Source organism: Paramormyrops kingsleyae, chromosome 24, assembly GCF_048594095.1.
Source record: "Paramormyrops kingsleyae isolate MSU_618 chromosome 24, PKINGS_0.4, whole genome shotgun sequence".
In the NCBI taxonomy this organism is placed as follows: Eukaryota; Metazoa; Chordata; class Actinopteri; order Osteoglossiformes; family Mormyridae; genus Paramormyrops; species Paramormyrops kingsleyae.
This window is the reverse complement of record NC_132820.1, coordinates 20,521,212-20,547,007: the sequence shown is the minus strand read 5'-3', so window position 1 is coordinate 20,547,007 and position 25,796 is coordinate 20,521,212.

Below are 25,796 nucleotides of genomic sequence, written 5' to 3'. Positions count from 1 at the left end.
AGTTTGGTGGTGATCAGTCAAACGGGGGCACTACAGCCAATGTATTATATCTAAGAGCCACTTTTGCAGATTCAGCTGAATTGTCCTTCTTTCTCATAAAACCTTCAAAGAGTTGTTACTTTTCCCTTCACCTTAGTCCATATTTTTAATTTCCTTTCATTTTTCACCAATTTGCCTTATACAACATTATCAGACTTCATTTACAAATGAGAAGGTCAGAAAGCATTTAATATCATTTCTAAAATGGAGCGCTGACTCCACCTGCTGGCCACACCATTTCCATTCCCATTTCATTCAAACAGCTAAATCTCAGGCATGCTTCATCCGATCCTTACAAAATTTGATTCACTTCTGTATGACTGGACTACAGACAGATCTTCCAAGTTTGGTGGCGATCAGTCAATCTGGAGCGGTACAGCCACTGTCCTAGTATGTCTAATACCTACCTTGGCTAATTCAGCTGAAATATCCTTCATAATACTTTCAAGGAATTAACTTTTCCTTCACCTCAGTCCGTATTTTTAAGCTCCTTTCATTTTTCTGCTATTTGACTTATAGAAAATTATCAGATTTTATTTATAAGCCAGGCAGTATACATTGCAGATTTTTCGCTTTTTTGTATTAAATTGGCCAGTAGGTGGAGATGGTGCTCTATTTATATTGCACTTTTTTGTAATTGTTTTTTATAAATTGGCCAGCAGGTGAAGTTCGTCCTCTATTTCATTAATGCCATTAAATTCTTTTAGGGCTTCTTATGTCTAGAAGAATACTTTACAAATGCAGTAAGCCACTGTTGTTTTCTATATACAAGATGTCATGTGTTCACTGAGGTACTATAAAGTAAGCTTAACTTGTATGATCTAGACTTAAAATATTAGGTATGCAGGTGCCTATTTCTACCGACTACTTAGACCATCTGACACAAACCATACATTGTCTTGGGCTGAGGCACTTCACCAAAGGGTTCTATATTTTATCCTATATTGGTGTACTAAGGCTGCTTCTGCTAATGGCAGTAGTCAAACTGCCACACCAGGGACTGCATGCATACAGCAGGCTAATATTATACATTATGGCCATTTACTATATAATGTCATTATATTGTAGTATGTTTTTCCTTAAATGTTGCTCAGGACATTGTAATACTTATTGTATGTATATTTCCTTTACTGCCTGTTTCACCTACTGTAATTGAAATTTATTATGACATTTACATGTGTATTTAACATGCTTAAGAATGATGACTGTATTAATGATTATAATATTTATTATTACTAATTAGAGACATAATATAAAACACTATACACATTGTAAAATTGCAATTAAATAGATCTGTCTTAGCCAAAGATTTAGGTTTGTGTCATTGTTTGAGGAGGCTGAAAAAGTACATTGACACCACAATAGTTGAGCCAGCACAATGGACATAATATTTCGCATATGATGTGCATAGCATTCTTACATAAACAGTGTATAAAGACCACAAAGTGTGATAGTTGCACTCATATATATATACTACAAGACTCACAGCATGGCAATATTCTTTTGAATATACAATTTAGTGTAAGTCAACACAGGCATCAGAAACAAAGCTGGACCTTCATTTTGACATCAATTTAACCATGGCATCATGACTGTAAATTACGTAACATATTATGTAGTACAGATCTGTTACAACACATCATTAATGTTTTGTTATTGCAGAGTAAAACTGAAAATAACTTAATAAATACTACAAAAAAAATTGTGAGACATCACAGCAATAAATATCCACAAGCAACAGCACATTTTACTCACAGTACCTTTGCTGTCAAACTATAGTGTGTGTAGATGATTTCTGGTGCATTTCACTTCAGGTATCTGTTTGTAGTTCATACTGTCTGTGTGCAGTCTCTGAGTTCTTTAGAGAACGCTTTGGTTGTCGAAAAAATGGGCGCAGGGAAACTTGATGTGGTGAGTATGGTGTCACTGATATGAAGATAAGGCACTGGAAAAGAGAGTAAAACCAGAAAGCTGCATGTTCATAGTAGCATTTCCTATTTTCAGACTATTTAAATGCATTGGCTATCAGTTACAGTCTGTACTTCATTTACAATTTAGCCACTGTCCTAATATTTTTAAGGCCAACCTTTGTTAATGCAGCTGACATCTCCTTATTGTTTATTTAGACATTTAAATATTAATCACCTTTCCCTTCATCTAAGTCCATATTTTTAATCTGCTTATATGTTACTGCCATTTGACTTTTAGAAATCTATCAAACTTCAATGTTACTTCATCCTGTGTACACTGCAGCAATTGCAATATTTCTCCAACAGCTAGTCACCACATTTCCCTTCTGTTTCTCATCTGCCCTGTTCCCGCTTTCGTACCTTAATCAACATTTCTACGGTAGTGTTCAAATGTCAGGTATCATCTTGTCATAGTAGCATTTCCTACTTTCTGACTATTTAAATGCATTGGCCATCAGTTAGTCTGTACTTCATTTCCAATACAGCCACTGTCTTAATATGTCTAAGACCAACCTTTGTTAATGCAGCTGAAATCTCCTTATTGTTAATTTAAAGATTTAAATATTAATCACCTTTCCCTTCATATAAGTCCATATTTTTTATCTACTTATATATTACTACCATTTCACTTTTAGAAATCTATCAAACTTCAATGTTACTTCAGCCTGTGTACACTGCAGCAATTGCAATATTTCTCTAACAGATAGTCACAACATTTTCCTTCTGTTTTTCATCTACCATTTTCCCTTTATTGTACCTTGATAAACAATTCTACGGTAATGTTAAAATGCTACGAATCATTATCTCATAGTAGCATTTCCTATTTTCTGACTATTTAAATGCATTGGCCATCAGGTACAGTCTGTATTTCATTTACAATTTTGCTGCTGTCCTAATATGTCGAACAACAACCTTGGTTAATACAGCTGACATCTCCTTATTGTTTATTTAAGCATTTAAATATTAATCACCTTTCCCTTCATCTAAGTCCATATTTTTAATCTGCTTATATATTTCTGCCATTTAAGTTTAAGAAATCTATCAAACTTCAATGTTACTTCAGCCTGTGTACACTGCAGCAATTGCAATATTTCTCCAACAGCTAGTCACCACATTTCCCTTCTGTTTCTCATCTACCTTTTTCCCTTTATCGTACCTTGATAAACATTTCTACAGTAATGCTAAAAATGTTACGTATCATCATCTCATAGTATCATTTCATATTTTCTGACTATTTAAATGCATTGCTCATCAATTACAGTCTATACTTCATTTACAATAATTAGTAAACTTTTAATTTTATGACATTCACTTCATTACTATTCATTGCTTCTGTCCATTTGCTTTGGACCCGATTGTCACTGCTTGCAGTTATCTTTATTATTATTTTTTTCCTGCCGTAAAACTGAATGTACAGCCTAAACCGTAAGAGCTAGACCAACCAATCTTGGTCAGATGATGTCAATTCCTACCCGCTACTCAGATTCTCCGACCCAGGCCTGTCAGCCAGATGGGGGCGCTCTAGCGCCCCCCAACGCGTTTCAGTCCATATCTCCTGTCCTATTAGTCCTACAATTAAATTTTTTTTTTCTGCTGATACAGACAGCATTGCTCTACCAACTTGCCATTTGGACTATGAAGCTCCGCCTACTTAGATTTTTCGCTAATTTGCATAATTTGCAAAACTGACCTCTGCCTTCAAGTCCTACCCCGTCTGTCCCAATCAGACAAATGAGGTGTCAAACCAATCAGTTCTCTGAGCTGATCAAGACTTACAAAAATAATCATGAAATTTCTGTATCATATGGTCTTCAGCCACGCCCAAACTTTGCATAAATTTGGCCAGTTTCAGTCTGATTGCTATAACTTGGCTCTGCTTTAACCAATCTTAACCAAATTTTTAATCGTTCCTCCCAGCGCCATTCTGGGGACTAGATATAAAGCTGGCCCCATTTCATCAATAGGGGGCGCTACAACTAAAAACTGCCAATATCTCCTGACTGCCTTGACCAATCAAACTAAAATTTGGCAAATTCGTACTACGACCAATTCTGAGATCAGACATATATCATAGTAGTCATTGATCATAAAATCATGGTCATCATCAGCCAATCAAATTGAAGCAGCCATTTGACAGGCTAAACAATACCGAATCTCAACCAAAACAGGCTGTCACATTTGATTCCTGACCCTTAGCATACCCTGTTAAGGACACCGCAATCATCCAGATGGGGGCGCTACAGCAACAAGTTTTGCATTTCTGCCTATTTCTCCTGAACTGTTAAAGATTAAATTAAGAATTGTTGCTAATCCTATCCACTAGATCATGGCAAATTTAATGTTATAAAGAACTTCATCATAACTATTGCCCTTTTTGCCTATTTTGTAAAAGTCTGAAAACAGGGCTTTTTGTTAGCCTCCTAGGGTTTTCACCAATCCTACACAAATCTGCTATCATTTAAATCTGGAGACAGTCCATATATATAATTATCCAAAAAATCATATACTTTCCATCAGGTATGGCCACCAGCCACACCTGAACCATACTGGTGCCACACCCATTTCAATCAGACAGCTATATCTCAGGTGTACCTCAGCCAATCATCACCAATCTTAAATATATAATGTAGGACATCATTGGGGAAGGGCCCTCCAAATTTGGTGCCGATCGATCAAACGGGGGCGCTACAGCAATATAACATGTCTGTATAAACCTGCAAAATCAGTTCAACTTACTTTGTTCTCATTTTTGATCAAGTGACATAATACTGGTTAGAATATTTTTTCCTGCAAGATCTGTGAGTCATGCCAAATCAAAATATATGCAATGTCCCATGATAGTCATTTGCATTCCCTTGTGATATTTAAAAACTTAATAAATAACATATTGCTATAACTACTACAATGTCCAGCCTAAGTAGGTCATTCTGGTATTAGATCAATCACAACACGGCCCTTATCGATAATATATAAAAATAACTTGACCAATCTGTGTGCTATGGCCACCAACTACACCAAACCTGCACCATTTCCATGCTCATTTCAATCAAACAGCTATATCTGAGGCAGACTTCGTCTGATCATCAACAAATTTGACACACTAATGTACCACTGCACCTCAGACAGACCCTGCAAATTTGGTGCCGATCGGTCAAATAGGGGCACTACAGCTACTGTCTATATATGTCTAAGACCAACCTTAGCAAATTAAGCTGAAATATCCTTCTTTCTCATAAAACCTTCAGCAAATTGTTACCTTTCCCTTCACCTGAGTCCATATTTTTAATTTCCTTTCATTTTTCACCCATTTGCCTTATACAACATTATCAGACTTCATTTACACTTAAGGAGGTCTGAAAATATTAAAGAGCATTTCTAAAATGGAGCGCTGACTCCACCTGCTGGCCAAACTATTTCCATGCCCATTTCAATCAAACAGCTATATCTCTGGCATGCTTCATCCAATCCCCTCAAAATTTAACCCACTGATTTATCACTGGCCCACAGACAGACCCTCCACCTTTCGTGCTGATTGGTCAAATGGGGGCGCTACGGCCACTGTCTAAATATGTCTAAGACCCACCTTGGCTAATGCAGCTGAAATTTCCTTATTTATCATCAAATACTGTAAGATAATCACCTTTCCCTTCATCTTAGTCTATATTTTTAAATTACTTTCATTTTCCTGCCATTAGACTTTTAGAAATGTATCAAACTTCAGTGATGTACACTGCAGCAATTTCAATTTTTTCCAACAGCAAGTCACCACATGTCAATTCTTTCTCATCTACCATTTTCCTACTTTCTGACTATTTCAATGCATTGGCCATCATTTACAGTCTGTACTTCATTTCCAATACAGCCACTGTCTTAATATGTCTAAGACCAACCTTGGTTAATGCAGCTGAAATCTGCTTATTGTTTATTTAAAGATTTAAATATTAATCACCTTTCCCTTCCTCTAAGTCCATATTTTTAATCTGCTTATACAATCCTGCCATTTGACTTTTAGAAATCTATCAAACTTCAATGTTACTTTAGCCTGTGTACACTGCAGCAATTGCAGTATTTCTCCAACAGCTAGTCACCACATTTCCCTTCTGTTTCTCATCTACCCTGTTCCCTTTATCATACCTTAATCAACATTTCTACAGTAATGTTCAAATGTCAGGTATCATCTTATCAGAGAAGCATGTCCTACTTTATGACTATTTAAATGCATTGACCATCAGTTACAGTCTGTACTTCATTTCCAATTTAGCCACTGTCCTTATATGTCACACATCAACCTTGGTTAATGCAGCTGAAATTAGCTTATCTCTCTTCAAATATTGAAATATTAATCACCTTTCCCTTCATCTCAGTCCATATTATTAAATTGCTTTCACTTTCCTGTGTATCAAACTTCAGTGATGTACACTACACCAATGTCAATTTTTTCCAACAGCTAGTCACCACATGTCCGTTCTTTCTCATCTACCATTTTCCTACTTTCTGACTATTTAAATGCATTGGCCATCAGTTACAGTCTGTACTTCATTTCCAATTTAGCCACTGTCCTAATATGTCTAACAACAACCTTGGTTAATGCAGCTGACATCTCCTTATTGTTTATTTAAACATTTAAATATTAATCACCTTTCCCTTCATCTAAGTCAATATTTTTAATCTGCTTATATATTTCTGCCATTTAAGTTTTAGAAATCTATCAAACTTCAATGTTACTTCATCCTCTGTACACTGCAGCAATTGCAATATTTCTCAAACAGCTAGTCACCACATTTCCCTTCGGTTTCTCATCTACCCTTTTCCCTTCATCGTACCTTGATAAACATTTCCACGGTAATGTTCAAATGTTAGGTATCATCTCATAGAAGCATTTCCTATTTTCTACCAATTTAAATGCATTGCTCATCAATTACAGACTGTACTTCATTTCCAATAATTAGTGAACTTCTAATTTTATGCCATTCACTTCATTCCTCTTCATTGCTTCTTTCCATTAGCTTTGGACCCGATTGTCACTGCTTGCAGTTATCTTTATTATTATTAAGGGTCCAAAGCATGAAATGCTTATGGAACCTTATTGTTTTTCTTAGGATTATTATTATTATTATTATTAAGGGTCCAAAGGACGAAGTCCTTATGGACCATTATTGTTTTTCTTAGGATTTTTCTCTTTTATTATTATTAAGGGTCCAAAGCATGAAATGCTTATGGACCATTATTGTTTTTCTTAGGATTATTATTATTATTATTATTATTATTATTATTATTATTATTATTATTATTATTATTATTATTTTTTTCCTGCCCTAAAACTGAATGTACAGCCTAAACCGTAAGAGCTAGACCAACCAAACTTGGTAAGATGATGTCAATTCCTACCCGCTACTCAGATTCTCTGACCCAGTCCTGTCAGCCAGATGGGGGCGCTCTAGCGCCCCTCAACGCGTTTCAGTCCATATCACCTGTCCTATTAGTCCTACAATTGAATTTATTTTTTCTGCTGATACAGACAGCTTTGCTCTACCAACTTGCCATTTGGACTATGAAGCTCCACCTACTTAGATTTTTTGCTAATTTGCATAATTTGTGAAACTGGCTTCTGCCTTCAAGTCCTACACTGTTGGACCAAATCAGACAAATGAGGTGTCAAACCGATCAGTCCACTGACCTGATCAAAAGCTGTTCAAGAAAGTCTGACATTTGTCTATTTTATGGCCACTAGCCACGCCCAAATCACACCTAAATTTGGCCTATTTCAGTCTGACTGCTATAACTTCTCCATACCTTTGTCTACCTGAACCAAACTTAGAATCCAACTTCCCTGCTCTATTATGGGGTGACCATACAATGCAGCCCACATTTCGTCAATAGGGGGCGCTACAACTAAAAACTGCTGATATCTCCTGACTGCTTTGACCAATCTAATTGAAATTTGGCAGATATGTACTACGTACAAGCCTGAGGTCAGACAAGTATCATGGCAGTCATTAGTTGTAAAATCCTGGCCACCATTAGCCAATCAAAATCAACCAGCCATTTGACTGGCTAAACAATGAGCAATCCAAACCAAATTTGGGTTCTACATTTGTACTCTGACCCTGAACCCACCCTGTAATGGACATGTCAGTCTGCCATATGGGGGCGCTACAGCACATTTCTGCCTATTTCTCCTGAACTGTTAATTATAAAATTGACAATTGTTGTTTACGCTATCCACTAGCTCATGACAAATTTAATGGTATAAAGAACTTCATCATATCTCTTGCCATTTTTGCCTATTTTGTAAAAGTCATAAAACAGTACTTTTTCTTATCCTCCTAGGATTTTCACCAAACCTACACAAATCTGCTATCATTTAAATCAGGAGACAGTCCGTATATAAAATTATCAAAAAAATCATAAACTTTCCATGAGGTATGGCCACCAGCCACACCCAAACCATAGTGGTGCCACACCCATTTCAATCAGACAGCTATATCTCAGGCCTGCCTCAACCAATCATCATCAAACTTAAATATATAATGTAGGATATTACTGGAGAAGGGCCCTCCAAATTTGGTGCCGATCAGTCAAACGGGGGTGCTACAGCAATATAACATCACTGTATAAACTGCAAAATCAGCTCAACTTACATTTATCTCATTTTTGATCCAGTGACATATTACTGGTTAAAATCTTTTGCCCTGCAAGTTCTGTGAGTCATGTCAAATCAAGAAATATGCAATGTCCCATGATAGTCATTTGCATTCCCTTGTCATATTTAAAAACTTAATTAATAACATATTACTGTAACTACTGCAATGTCCAGCCTAAGTAGGTCAATCTGGTAGTAGAAAAATCAGGACACTGCCCATATGTATAATTTATAAAGATAACTTCACTTGCCTGTACAGTATAGCCACCAGCCACACTGAACCTACAGCATTTCCATGATCATTTCAATGAAACAGCTAAATCAGAGGCATACTTCATCTGATCATCACCAAATTTGACCCACTAATGTAGCACTGCACCTCAGACAGACCCTGCAAATTTGGTGCCGATCGGTCAAATGGGGGCGTGACAGCCACTGTCCATATATGTGTAAGACCCACCTTAGCAGATTCAGCTGAAATGTCCTTATTCCTCATGAAATCTTCAAATAGTTGTTACCTTTCCCTTCAGCTGAGTCCATATTTTTAATTTCCTTTAATTTTTCACCAATTTGCCTTATACAACATTATCAGACTTCATTTACAAATGAGAAGGTCAGAAAGCATTTAATATCTTTTCTAAAATGGAGCGCTGACTCCACCTGCTGGCCACAACATTTCCATTCCCATTTCATTCAAACAGCTAAATCTCAGGCATGCTTCATCCGAACCTTCCAAAATTTGATTCACTTCTGTAAGTCTGGACTACAGACAGATCTTCCAAGTTTGGTGGCGATCAGTCAATCTGGAGCAGTACAGCCACTGTCCTAGTATGTCTAATACCTACTTTTGGTAATTCAGCTGAAATATCCTTCATAATAGTTTCAAGTAATTAACTTTCCCTTCACCTCAGTCCATATTTTTAAGCTCTTTTCATTTTTATGCTGTTTGATTTATAGAAAATTATCAGATTTTATTTATAAGCCAGGCAGTATATATTGCAGATTTTTCACTTTTTTGTATTAAATTGGCCAGTAGGTGGAGATGGTGCTCTATTTATATTGCAGTTTTTTGGATTTTTTTTATACATTAGCCAGCAGGTGTAGTTCGTCCTGTATTTCATTAATAGCATTAAATTCTTTCAGGGCTTCTTATGTCTAGAAGAATACTTTACAAATGCAGTAAGCCACTGTTGTTTTTTTTAATATACAAGACAGCATGTGTTCACTGAGGTACTATAAAGTAAGCTTAACTTGTATGATCTAGACTTAAAATATTAGGTATGCAGGTGCCTATTTCTACCGTCTACTTAGACCATCTGACACAAAAAACAAATTCTTTTGGGCTGAGGCACTTCAGCAAATGGTTATATATTGTATCTTATATTGTTGTACTATGGCTGCTTCTGCAAATGGCAGTAGTCAAACTGCCACACCAGGGACTGCATGATACCAATTATCAAATGTAGCGCTAACTCCACCTGCTGGCCTCACTATTTCCATGCCGAATTCATTAAGTCTGCTAAACCTCATTCATACTTCATCGAATTCTCATAAAATTTGACAAACTTCTGTAGCACTGGACTATGAATAGACCATCTAACTTTGGTGACATTCGGTTAAACGGGGGCGCTTCTGCCACTGTCAAAATATACTAATAGTTAATACAGCTGAAATTTCTTTATTTTTCATCAAACCTTCAAAGATTATTGACATTTTCATTTCATTTCACTTTTAGAAATGTATCAAAGTTCAGAGATACTTCAGGCTGTGTACAGTGCAACAATTGCAATTTCTTCCAACAGCTAGTCACCACATGTCCCTTCTGTTTCTCATCTTCCATATTCCCTTTATCGTACCTTAATCAACATATCAAAGTCAATGTTCAAAATGTCAGGTATTATCTTATCATAGAAGCATTTCCTACTTTCTGACTATTTAAATGCATTGGTCATCAGTTACAGTCCGTACTTCATTTCAAATTTAGCCACTGTCTTAATATGTCTAAGACCAACCTTGATTAATGCAGCTGACATCTCCTTATTGCTTTTTTAAACATTTAAATATTATTCACCTTTCCCTTCTTCAAAGTCCATATTTTTAATCTGCTTATAGAATCATGCCATTTCAGTTTTAGAAATCTATCAAACTTCAATGTTACTTTAGCCTGTGTACACTGCAGCAATTGCAATATTTCTCCAACAGCTAGTCACCACATTTCCCTTCCGTTTCTCATCTACCATTTTCCTTTATCATACCTTGATAAAAATTTCCACAATAATGTTTAAATGTTAGCTATCATCTCATAGTAGCATTTCGTATTTTCTGACTATTTAAATGCATTGGCCATCAGTTACAGTCTATACTTCTTTTACAATTTAGCCACTGTCCTAATATGTCTAACAACAACCTTGGTTAATGCAGCTGACATCTCCTTATTGTTTATTTAAACATTTAAGTATTAATCACTTTTCCCTTCATCTAAGTCTATATTTTTAATCTGCTTATAGAATTGTACCATTTGACTTTTAGAAATCTTCAATGTTACTTTAGCCTGTGTACACTGCAGCAATTTCAATATTTCTCCAACAGCTAATCACCACATTTCCCTTCTGATTCTTATCTACCATTTTCCCTTTATTGGACCTTAATCAACATTTAAATGTTAAAATGTCAGGTATCATCTTATCATAGTACCATTTCTTACTTTCTGACTATTTAAATGCATTGGCCATCAGTTACAGTCTGTACTTCATTTGCAATTTAGCCACTGTCGTAATATGTCTAAGACCAACCTTGGTTAATGCTGCTGACATCTCCTTATTGTTTATTTAAATATTTAAATATTAATCACCTTTCCCTTCATCTAAGTCAATATTTTTAATCTGCTTATATAATCCTGCCATTTGACTTTTAGAAATCTATCAAACTTCAATGTTACTTTAGCCTGTGTACACTGCAGCAATTTCAATATTTCTCCAACAGCTAGTCACCACATTTCCCTTCTGTTTCTCATCTACCTTTTTCTCTTTATCGTACCTTGAGAAACATTTCCAAGGTAATGTTTAAATGTTAGATATCATCTCATAGTAGCATTTCATATTTTCTGCCAATTTAAATGCATTGTTCATCAATTACAGTCTGTACTTCATTTCAAATAATTAGTGAACTTCTAATTTTATGCCATTCACTTCTTTCCTCTTCATTGCTTCTTTCCATTAGCTTTGGACCCGATTGTCACTGCTTGCAGTTATCTTTATTATTATTATTATTATTTTTCGCGCCCTAAAACTGAATGCACAGCCTAAACCGTAAGTGCTAGACCAACCAAACTTGGTAATATGATGTCAATTCCTACCCGCTACTCAGATTCTCTGACCCAGGCCTGTCAGCCAGATGGGGGCGCTCTAGCGCCCCCCAACGCGTTTCAGTCCATAGCTCCTGTCCTATTAGTCCTATAATTGAAATTATTTTTTCTGCTGATACAGACAGCTTTGCTCTACCAACTGGCTATTTGGACTATGAAGCTCCGCCTACTTAGATTTTTTGCTAATTTGCATAATTTGTGAAACTGACTTCTGCCTTCAAGTCCTACAATATTGGACCAAATCAGACAAATGAGGTGTCAAACCGATCAGTCCACTTAGCTGATCAAAATAGATTCAAGAAAGTCTGACATTTGTCTATTTTATGGCCACTAGCCATGCCCAAATCCCACCTAAATTTGGCCTATTTCAGTCTGAATGCTATAACTTCTCCATACCTTAGCCTACCTGAACCAAACTTACAATCCAACCTCCCTGCTCTATTATGTGGTCAACATACAATGTGGCCCACATTTCGTCAATAGGGGGCGCTACAACTAATAACTGCCAATATCTCCTGACTGCCTTAACCAATCTAATTGAAATTTGGCAGATATGTACTATGTACAAGCCTGAGGTCAGAGAAGTAAAATGGCAGTCATTAGTTGTAAAATCCTGGCCACCATTAGCCAATCAAAATCAAGCAGCCATTTGACCAGCTAAACAATGAGCAATCCAAACCAAATTTGGGTTATACATTTGTATTCTGACCCTGAGCCCACCCTGTAAAGGACATGTCAGTCTGCCATATGGGGGCGCTACAGCACATTTCTGCCTATTTCTCCTGAACTGTTAATTATAAAATTGACAATTGTTGCTTAAGCTATCCACTAGCTCATGACAAATTTCATGGTATAAAGAACTTCATCATATCTCTTGCCATTTTTGCCTATTTTGTAAAAGTCTTAAAACAGTACTTTTTTCTTATCCTCCTAGGATTTTCACCAAACCTACACAAATCTGTTATCATTTAATTCAGGAGACAGTCCCTATATAAAATTATTAAAAAAATCATAAACTTTCCATGAGGTATGGCCACCAGCCACACCCAAACCATAGTGGTGCCACACCCATTTCAATCAGACAGCTATATCTCAGGCCTGCCTCAACCAATCATCATCAAACTTAAATATATAATGTAGGATATTACTGGAGAAGGGCCCTCCAAATTTGGTGCCGATCAGTCAAACGGGGGCGCTACAGCAATATAACATCACTGTATAAACTGCAAAATCAGCTCAACTTACATTTATCTCATTTTTGATCCAGTGACATATTACTGGTTAAAATCTTTTGCCCTGCAAGTTCTGTGAGTCATGTCAAATCAAGAAATATGCAATGTCCCATGATAGTCATTTGCATTCCCTTGTCATATTTAAAAACTTAATTAATAACATATTACTGTAACTACTGCAATGTCCAGCCTAAGTAGGTCAATCTGGTAGTAGAAAAATCAGGACACTGCCCATATGTATAATTTATAAAGATAACTTCACTTGCCTGTACAGTATAGCCACCAGCCACACTGAACCTACAGCATTTCCATGATCATTTCAATGAAACAGCTAAATCAGAAGCATACTTCATCTGATCATCACCAAATTTGACCCACTAATGTAGCACTGCACCTCAGACAGACCCTGCAAATTTGGTGCCGATCGGTCAAATGGGGGCGTGACAGCCACTGTCCATATATGTGTAAGACCCACCTTAGCAGATTCAGCTGAAATGTCCTTATTCCTCATGAAATCTTCAAATAGTTGTTACCTTTCCCTTCAGCTGAGTCCATATTTTTAATTTCCTTTAATTTTTCACCAATTTGCCTTATACAACATTATCAGACTTCATTTACAAATGAGAAGGTCAGAAAGCATTTAATATCTTTTCTAAAATGGAGCGCTGACTCCACCTGCTGGCCACAACATTTCCATTCCCATTTCATTCAAACAGCTAAATCTCAGGCATGCTTCATCCGATCCTTCCAAAATTTGATTCACTTCTGTAAGTCTGGACTACAGACAGATCTTCCAAGTTTGGTGGCGATCAGTCAATCTGGAGCAGTACAGCCACTGTCCTAGTATGTCTAATACCTACCTTGGGTAATTCAGCTGAAATATCCTTCATAATAGTTTCAAGTAATTAACTTTCCCTTCACCTCAGTCCATATTTTTAAGCTCCTTTCATTTTTCTGCTATTTGACTTATAGAAAATTATCAGATTTTATTTATAAGCCAGGCATTATATATTGCAGACTTTTCGCTTTTTTGTATTAAATTGGCCAGTAGGTGGAGATGGTGCTCTATTTATATTGCACATTTTTAGATTTTTTTTTTATAGATTCGCCAGCAGGTGGAGTTCGTCCTCTATTTCATTAATGCCATTAAATTATTTCAGGGCTTCTCATGTCTAGAAGAATACTTTACAAATGTAGTAAGCCACTGTTGTTTTTTAAATATACAAGACAGCATTTGTTCACTGAGGTACTATAAAGTAAGCTTAACTTGTATGATCTAGACTTAAAATATTAGGTATGCAGGTGCCTATTTTTACTGTCTACTTAGATCATCTGACACAAACCACACATTCTTTTGGGCTGAGGCACTTCACCAAAAGGTTCTTTATTATATCATATATTGTTGTACTAAGGCTGCTTCTGCTAATGGCAGTAGTCAAGCTGCCACACCAGGTACTGCATGCTATCATTTATCAAATGTGCTAACTGCACCTGCTAGCAACACTATTTCCATTCCGAATTTGTTTAGTCTGCTAAATCTCATTCATACTTCATCTAATTCTCATAAAATTTGACTGACTTCTATAGCACTGGACTACGAATAGACCATCAAACTTTGCTGACATTCGGTTAAACGGGGGCGCTACTGCCACTGTCGAAATATGTCTAAAACTGTGTTAATGCAGCTGACATCTCCTTATTGTTTATTTAAACATTAAAATATTAATCAACTTTCCCTTCATCTAAGTCTATGTTTTTAATTTGCTTATATATTCCTGGCATTTACCTTTTAGAAATCTATCAAACTTCAGTGATGTACACTGCAGCAATTGCCATTTCTTTGAACAGCTAGTCACCACATTTCCCTTCTGTTTCTCATCTACCATTTTCCCTTTATCGTACCTTGATGAACATTTCTACGGTAATGTTAAAATGTTACGTATCATCATCTCATAGTATCATTTCCTATTCTCTGACTATTTAAATTAATTGGCCATCAGTTACAGTCTGTACTTCATTTACAATTTAGCTACTGTCATAATATGTCTAAGATCAACCTTAGTTAATGCAGCTGAAAATTATTTATCTGTCATCAAATATTTAAATATTAATCAACTTTCCCTTCATCTCAGTCAATATTATAAAATTACTTTCATTTTCCTGCCATTTGACTTTTAGAAATCTATCAAACTTCAGTGATGTACACTACAGCAATTTCAATTTTTCCCAAAAGCTGGTCACCACATGTCCGTTCTTTCTCATCTACCATGTTCCTTATTTCTGACGATTTCTATGCATTGGCCATCAGTTACAGTCTATACTTCATTTACAATTTAGCCACTGTCGTAATATGTCTAACAACCTTGGTTAATGCAGCTGACATCTCCTTATTGTTTATTTAAACATTTAAATATGAATCACCTTTCCCTTCATCTAAGTCCATATTATTTATCTGCTTATATATTACTGCCATTTCACTTTTAGAAATCTATCAAACTTCAATATTACTTCATCCTGTGTACACTGCAGCAATTGCAATATTTCTCAAACAGCTAGTCACCACATTTCCCTTCGGTTTCTCATCTACCATTTTCCCTTCATCGTACCTTGATAAACATTTCCATGGTAATGTTTAAATGTTAGGTATCATCTCATAGAAGCATTTCCTATTTTCTGCCAATTTAAATGCATTGCTAATCAATTACAGTCTGTACTTCATTTACAATAATTAGTGAACTTCTAATTTTATGCCATTCACTTCATTACTATTCATTGCTTCTGCCCATTTGCTTTGGACCCGATTGTCACTGCTTGCAGTTATCTTTATTATTATTATTATTATTTTTTTCCTGCCGTAAAACTGAATGTACAGCCTAAACCGTAAGAGCTAGACCAACCAAACTTGGTAAGATGATGTCAATTCCTACCCGCTACTCAGATTCTCTGACCCAGTCCTGTCAGCCAGATGGGGGCGCTCTAGGGCCCCTCAACGCGTTTCAGTCCATATCTCCTGTCCTATTAGTCCTACAATTGAAATTTTTTTTTCTGCTGATACAGACAGCATTGCTCTACCAACTTGCCATTTGGACTATGAAGCTCCGCCTACTTAGATTTTTTGCTAATTTGCATAATTTGCAAAACTGACCTCTGCCTTCAAGTCCTACCGCGTCTGTCCCAATCAGACAAATGAGGTGTCAAACCAATCAGTTCTCTGAGCTGATCAAGACTTACAAAAATAATCATGAAATTTCTGTATCATACGGTCTTCAGCCACGCCCAAACTTTGCATAAATTTGGCCAGTTTCAGTCTGATTGCTATAACTTGGCTCTGCTTTAACCAATCTTAACCAAATTTGAAATCCTTCCTCCCAGCGCCATTCTGGGGACTAGTTATAAAGCTGGCCCCATTTCATCAATAGGGGGCGCTACAACTAAAAACTGCCAATATCTCCTGACTGCATTGACCAATCTAATTGAAATTTGGCAGATATGTACTACAACCAATTCTGAGATCAGACATATATCACAGCAGTCATTGATCATAAAATCATGGTCATCATCAGCCAATCAAAATGAAGCAGCCATTTGACAGGCTAAACAATACCGAATCTCAACCAAAACAGGTTGTCACATTTGATTCTCGACCCTTAGCATACCATGTTAAGGACACCGCAATCAACCAGATGGGGGCGCTACAGCAACAAGTTTTGCATTTCTGCCTATTTCTCCTGAACTGTTAAAGACAAAATTGAGAATTGTTGCGAATCCTATCCACTAGATCATGGCAAATTTAATGTTATAAAGAACCTCATCATAACTATTGCCCTTTTTGCCTATTTTGTAAAAGTCTGAAAACAGGGTTTTTTCTTATCCTCCTAGGATTTTCACCAAACCTACACAAATCTGGTATCATTTAAATCAGGAGACAGTCCCTATATAAAATTATTAAAAAAATCATAAACTTTCCATTAGGTACGGCCACCAGCCACACCCAAACCATAGTGGTGCCACACCCATTTCAATCAGACAGCTATATCTCAGGCCTGCCTCAACCAATCATCATCAAACTTAAATATGTAATGTAGGATGTTACTGGAGAAGGGCCCTCCAAATTTGGTGCCGATCAGTCAAACGGGGGTGCTACAGCAATATAACATCACTGTATAAACTGCAAAATCAGCTCAACTTACATTTATCTCATTTTTGATCCAGTGACATCTTACTGGTTAAAATCTTTTGCCCTGCAAGTTCTGTGAGTCATGTCAAATCAAGAAATATGCAATGTCCCATGATAGTCATTTGCATTCCCTTGTCATATTTAAAAACTTAATTAATAACATATTACTGTAACTACTGCAATGTCCAGCCTAAGTAGCTCAATCTGGTAGTAGAAAAATCAGGACACTGCCCATATGTATAATTTATAAAGATAACTTCACTTGCCTGTACAGTATAGCCACCAGCCACACTGAACCTACAGCATTCCATTATCATTTCAATGAAACAGCTAAATCAGAGGCATACTTCATCTGATCATCACCAAATTTGACCCACTAATGTAGCACTGCACCTCAGACAGACCCTGCAAATTTGGTGCCGATCGGTCAAATGGGGGCGTGACAGCCACTGTCCATATATGTGTAAGACCCACCTTAGCAGATTCAGCTGAAATGTCCTTATTCCTCATGAAATCTTCAAATAGTTGTTACCTTTCCTTTCAGCTGAGTCCATATTTTTAATTTCCTTTAATTTTTCACCAATTTGCCTTATACAACATTATCAGACTTCATTTACAAATGAGAAGGTCAGAAAGCATTTAATATCTTTTCTAAAATGGAGCGCTGACTCCACCTGCTGGCCACAACATTTCCATTCCCATTTCATTCAAACAGCTAAATCTCAGGCATGCTTCATCCGATCCTTCCAAAATTTGATTCACTTCTGTAAGTCTGGACTACAGACAGATCTTCCAAGTTTGGTGGCGATCAGTCAATCTGGAGCAGTACAGCCACTGTCCTAGTATGTCTAATACCTACCTTCGGTAATTCAGCTGAAATATCCTTCATAATAGTTTCAAGTAATTAACTTTCCCTTCACCTCAGTCCATATTTTTAAGCTCTTTTCATTTTTATGCTGTTTGATTTATAGAAAAATATCAGATTATATTTATAAGCCAGGCAGTATATATTGCAGATTTTTCACTTTTTTGTATTAAATTGGCCAGTAGGTGGAGATGGTGCTCTATTTATATTGCAGTTTTTTGGATTTTTTTTATACATTAGCCAGCAGGTGTAGTTCGTCCTGTATTTCATTAATAGCATTAAATTCTTTCAGGGCTTCTTATGTCTAGAAGAATACTTTACAAATGCAGTAAGCCACTGTTGTTTTTTTTAATATACAAGACAGCATGTGTTCACTGAGGTACTATAAAGTAAGCTTAACTTGTATGATCTAGACTTAAAATATTAGGTATGCAGGTGCCTATTTCTACCGTCTACTTAGACCATCTGACACAAAAAACAAATTCTTTTGGGCTGAGGCACTTCAGCAAATGGTTATATATTATATCTTATATTGTTGTACTATGGCTGCTTCTGCTAATGGCAGTAGTCAAACTGCCACACCAGGTACTGCATGCTACCAATTATCAAATGTAGCGCTAACTCCACCTGCTGGCCTCACTATTTCCATACCGAATTCATTAAGTCTGCTAAACCTCATTCATACTTCATCGAAATCTCACAAAATTTGACTCACTTCTGTAGCACTGGACTATGAATAGACCATCTAACTTTGGTGACATTCGGTTAAATGGGGGCGCTTCTGCCACTGTCAAAATATATTAATAGTTAATGCAGCTGAAATTTATTTTTCATCAAACCTTCAAAGATTATTGACATTTTCATTTCATTTCACTTTTAGAAATGTATCAAAGTTCAGAGATACTTCAGGCTGTGTACAGTGCAACAATTTCTTCCAACAGCTAGTCACCACATGTCCCTTCTGTTTCTCATCTACCATATTCCCTTTATCGTACCTTAATCAACATATCAAAGTCAATGTTCAAAATGTCAGATATCTTATCATAGAAGCATTTCCTACTTTCTGACTATTTAAATGCATTGGCCATCAGTTACAGTCCGTACTTCATTTCAAATTTAGCCACTGTCCTAATACTGTATGTCTAAGACCAACCTTGGTTAATGCAGCTGACATCTCCTTATTATTTTTTTAAACATTTAAATATTATTCACCTTTCCTTTCTTCAAAGTCCATATTTTTAATCTGCTTATAGAATCATGCCATTTCACTTTTAGAAATCTATCAAACTTCAATGTTACTTTAGCCTGTGTACACTGCAGCAATTGCAATATTTCTCCAACAGCTAGTCACCACATTTCCCTTCGGTTTCTCATCTACCATTTTCCTTTATCATACCTTGATAAACATTTCCACAATAATGTTTTAATGTTAGCTATCATCTCATAGTAGCATTTCGTATTTTCTGACTATTTAAATGCATTGGCCATCAGTTACAGTCTATACTTCTTTTACAATTTAGCCACTGTCCTAATATGTCTAACAACAACCTTGGTTAATGCAGCTGACATCTCCTTATTGTTTATTTAAACATTTAAATATTAATCACCTTTCCCTTCATCTAAGTCCATATTTTTAATCTGCTTATAAATTCCTGCCATTTGACTTTTAGAAATCTATCAAACTTCAATGTTACTTCAGCCTGTGTACACTGCAGCAATTGCAATATTTCTCCAACAGCTAGTCACCACATTTCCCTTCTGTTTCTCATCTACCTTTTTCCCTTTATCGTACCTTGATAAACATTTCCAAATGTAATGTTTAAATGTTAGATATCATCTCATAGTAGCATTTCATATTTTCTACCAATTTAAATGCATTGCTCATCAATTACAGTACAGTCTGTACTTCATTTACAAATAAAAGGTGAACTTCTAATTTTATGCCATTAACTTCTTTCCTCTTCATTGCTTCTTTCCATTAGCTTTGGACCCGATTGTCACTGCTTGCAGTTATCTTTATTATTATTTTTTTCCTGCCGTAAAACTGAATGTACAGCCTAAACCGTAAGAGCTAGACCAACCAAACTTGGTACGATGATGTCAATTCCTACCCGCTACTCAGATTCTCCGACCCAAGTCTATCAGCCAGATGGGGGCGCTCTAGCGCCCCCCAACGCGTTTCAGTCCATATCTCCTGTCCTTTTAGTCCTACAATTGAAATTATTTTTTCTGCTGATACAGACAGCTTTGCTCTACCAACTTGCCATATGGACTATGAAGCTCCGCCTACTTAGATTTTTAGCTAATTTGCATAATTTGCAAAACTGACCTCTGCCTTCAAGTCCTACCCCGTCTGTCCTAATCAGACAAATGAGGTGTCAAACCAATCAGTTCTCTGAGCTGATCAAGACTTACAAAAATAATCATGAAATTTCTGTATCATACGGTCTTCAGCCACGCCCAAACTTTGTATAAATTTGGCCAGTTTCAGTCTGATTGCTATAACTTGGCTCTGCTTTAACCAATCTTAACCAAATTTGAAATCCTTCCTCCCAGCGCCATTCTGGGGACTAGATATAAAGCTGGCCCCATTTCATCAATAGGGGGCGCTACAACTAAAAACTGCCAATATCTCCTGACTGCCTTGACCAATCTAATTGAAATTTGGCAGACATGTAATATGTACAAGCCTGAGGTCAGACAAGTATCATGGCAGTCATTAGTTGTAAAATCCTGGCCACCATTAGCCAATCAAAATCAAGCAGCCATTTGACTGGCTAAACAATACCGAATCTCAACCAAAACAGGGTGTCACATTTGATTCCCTAACCTTAGCATACCATGTTAAGGACACCGCAATCAGCCAGATGGGGGCGCTACAGCAACAAGTTTTGCATTTCTGTCTATTTCTCTTGAACTGATAAAGATAGAATTTAGAATTGTTGCGAATCCTATCCTCTCCCTCATGGCAAATTTAATGGTATAAAGAACTTCATCATATCTCTTGCCGTTTTTGCCTATTTTGTAACAGTCTGAAAACAGGGTTTTTTCTTATCCTCCTAGGATTTTCACCAAACCTACACAAATCTGTTATCATTTAAATCAGGAGACAGTCCCTATATAAAATTATTAAAAAAATCATAAACTTTCCATGAGGTACGGCCACCAGCCACACCCAAACCATAGTGGTGCCACACCCATTTCAATCAGACAGCTATATCTCAGGCGTGCCTCAACCAATCATCACCAAACTTAAATATGTAATGTAGGATATTACTGGAGAAGGGCCCTCCAAATTTGGTGCCGATCAGTCAAACGGGGGCGCTACAGCAATATAACATGTCTTTATAAACCTGCAAAATCAGTACAACTTACATTTATCTCATTTCTGTTCCAGTGACATATGACTGGTTGAAATCTTTTGTATTGCAAGTTCTCTTAGTTATGCCAAATCAAGAAATATGCAATGCCTAATGATTGTCATTTGCATTCCCTTGTGACATTTAAAAACTTAATAAATAACATATTGCTATAACTACTACAATGTCCAGCCCAAGAAGGTCATTCTGGTAGTAGATCAATCATGACACGGCCCTTATGGATAATTTATAAAAATAACTTGACCTACCTGTATGCTATGGCCACCAACTACACCAAACCTGCACCATTTCCATGCTCATTTCAATCAAACAGCTAAATCTGAGGCATTCTTCATCCAATCCTCATAAAATTTGACCAGTTAATGTAACCATGGACCACAGACAGACCCTCCAACTTTGGTGCCGATCGGTCAAATGGGGGAGCTACAGCCACTGTCTATATATTTCTAAGACCCACCTTAGCAAATTCAGTTGGAATGTCCTTATTTCTCTTCAAACATTCAAAGAATTGTTTGCTTTCCCATCAACTAGGTCCATATTTTAATTTCTGTTCATTTTTCACCCATTTGCCTCATAGAACATTATCAGAATTCATTTAAACATGAGAAGGCCTAAAAGTATTAAATAGCATTTCGAAAATGGAGCATTGACTCCACCTGCTGGCCACACCATTTCCATTTCCATTTCATTCAAACAGCTAAATCTCAGGCATGCTTCTCCCAATCTTCACAAAATTTGACTCTCTCCTGCAGGAGTGGACTACAGACAGACCATCTAAGTTTGGTGGTGATCGGGCAAACGGGGGCACTACAGCCAATGTTGTATTATGTCTAAGAGCCACCTTAGCAGATTCAACTGAAATGTCCTTATTCCTCATGAAACCTTCAAAGAATTGTTACCTTTCCCTTCACCTTATTCCATATTTTTAATTTCCTTTCATTTTTCACCAATTTGCCTTATACAACATTATCAGACTTCATTTACAAATGAGAAGGTCAGAAAGCATTTAATATCATTTCTAAAATGTAGCGCTGACTACACCTTCTGGCCACACCATTTCCATTCCCATTTCATTCAAACAGCTAAATCTCAGGCATGCTTCATCTGATCCTTACAAAATTTGATTCACTTCTGTATGACTGGACTACAGACAGATCTTCCAAGTTTGGTGGCGATCAGTCAATCTGGAGCGATACAGCCACTTTCCTAGTATGTCTAATACCTACCTTGGCTAATTCAGCTGAAATATCCTTCATAATACTTTCAAGGAATTAACTTTCCCTTCACCTCAGTCCATATTTTTAAGCTCCTTTCATTTTTCTGCTATTTGACTTATAGAAAATTATCAGATTTTATTTATAAGCCAGGCAGTATATATTGCAGATTTTTCACTTTTTTGTATTAAATTGGCCAGTAGGTGGAGATGGTGCTCTATTTATATTGCACTTTTTTGGATTTTTTTTTATAGATTCGCCAGCAGGTGGAGTTCGTCCTCTATTTCATTAATGCCATTAAATTCTTTTAGGGCTTCTTATGTCTAGAAGAATACTTTTCAAATGCAGTAAGCCACTGTTGTTTTGAATATACAAGACGGCATGTGTTCACTGAGGTACTATAAAGTAAGATTAACTTGTATGATCTAGACTTAAAATATTAGGTATGCAGGTGCCTATTTCTACCGACTACTTAGACCATCTGACACAAACCATACATTGTCTTGGGCTGAGGCACTTCACCAAAGGGTTCTATATTGTATCCTATATTGGTGTACTAAGGCTGCTTCTGCTAATGGCAGTAGTCAAACTGCCACACCAGGGACTGCATGCTACCAATTATCAAATGTAGTGCTAACTCCACCTGCTGGCCACACTATTTCCATACCGAATTCATTTAGTCTGCTAAATCTCATTCATACTTCATCGAATTCTCATAAAATTTGACGCACTTATGTAGCACTGGACTACGAATAGACCATCCAACTTTGGTGACATTCGGTTAAACAGGGGTGCTACTGCCGCTGTCAAAATATGTCTAAAACTCATAGTTAATGCAGCTGAAATTTCTTTATTTTTCATCAAACCTTCAAAGATTAATCACATTTTCATTCACTTTCATTTTCCTGCCATTTCACTTTTAGAAATGTATCAAGGTTCAGTGATACTTCAGGCTGTGTACACTGCAGCAATTGCAATTTCTTTGAACAGCTAGTCACCACATTTCCCTTCTGTTTCTCATCTACCATATTCCCTTTATAGGACCTTAATCAACATTTCTACGGTAATGTTAAAATGTCAAGTATCATCTTATCATAGTAGCATTTCCTACTTTCTGACTATTTAAATGCATTGGCCATCAGTTTGAATCTGTACTTCATTTCCAATTTAGCCACTGTCTTAATAAGTCTAACACCATCCTTGGTTAATGCAGCTGACATCTTATTGTTCATTTAAACATTTAAATATTAATCACCTTTCGCTTCATCTAAGTCCATATTTTTAATCTGCTTATATATTTCTGCCATTTAACTTTTAGAAATCAATCAAAGTTCAATGTTACTTCAGCCTGTGTACACTGCAGCAATTGCAATATTTCTCCAACAGCTAGTCACCACATTTCCCTTCTGTTTCTCATCTACCTTTTTCCCTTTATCGTACCTTGATAAACATTTCTACAGTAATGTTAAAAATGTTACGTATCATCATCTCATAGTATCATTTCATATTTTCTGACTATTTAAATGCATTGCTCATCAATTACAGTCTATACTTCATTTACAATAATTAGTAAACTTTTAATTTATGACATTCACTTCATTACTATTCATTGCTTCTGTCCATTTGCTTTGGACCCGATTGTCACTGCTTGCAGTTATCTTTATTATTATTAAGGGTCCAAAGCATGAAATGCTTATGGACCATTATTGTTTTTCTTAGGATTTTTCTTTTTATTATTATTATTATTTTTTTCCTGCCGTAAAACTGAATGTACAGCCTAAACCGTAAGAACTAGACCAACCAAACTTGGTAAGATGATGTCAATTCCTACCCGCTACTCAGATTCTCCGACCCAGGCCTGTCAGCCAGATGGGGGCGCTCTAGCGCCCCCCAACGCGTTTCAGTCCATATCTCCTGTCCTATTAGTCCTACAATTGAATTTTTTTTTTCTGCTGATACAGACAGCATTGCTCTACCAACTTGCCATTTGGACTATGAAGCTCCGCCTACTTAGATTTTTTGCTAATTTGCATAATTTGCAAAACTGACCTCTGCCTTCAAGTCCTACCCCGTCTGTCCAAATCAGACAAATAAGGTGTCAAACCAATCAGTTCTCTGAGCTGATCAAGACTTACAAAAATAATCATGAAATTTCTCTATCATATGGTCTTCAGCCACGCCCAAACTTTGCATAAATTTGGCCAGTTTCAGTCTGATTGCTATAACTTGGCTCTGCTTTAACCAATCTTAACCAAATTTGAAATCTTTCCTCCCAGCGCCATTCTGGGGACTATATATAAAGCTGGCCCCATTTCATCAATAGGGGGCGCTACAACTAAAAACTACCAATATCTCCTGACTGCCTTGACCAATCAAACTAAAATTTGGCAAATCCATACTACGACCAATTCTGAGATCAGACATATATCATAGTAGTCATTGATCATAAAATCATGGTCATTATCAGCCAATCAAATTGAAGCAGCCATTTGACAGGCTAAACAATACCGAATCTCAACCAAAACAGGCTGTCACATTTGATTCCTGAACCTTAGCATACCCTGTTAAGGACACCGCAATCAGCCAGATGGGGGCGCTACAGCAACAAGTTTTGCATTTCTGCCTATTTCTCCTGAACTGTTAAAGATTAAATTGACAATTGTTGCGAATCCTATCCACTAGATCATGGCAAATTTAATGGATTAAAGAAATTCATCATAACTATAGCCCTTTTTGCCTATTTTGTAAAAGTCTGAAAACAGGGCTTTTTGTTAGCCTCCTAGGGTTTTCACCAATCATACACATATCTGGTATCATTTAAATCAGGAGACAGTCCATATATAAAATTATCCAAAACATCATATACTTTCCATGAGGTACGGCCACCAGCCACACCCGAACCATACCGGTGC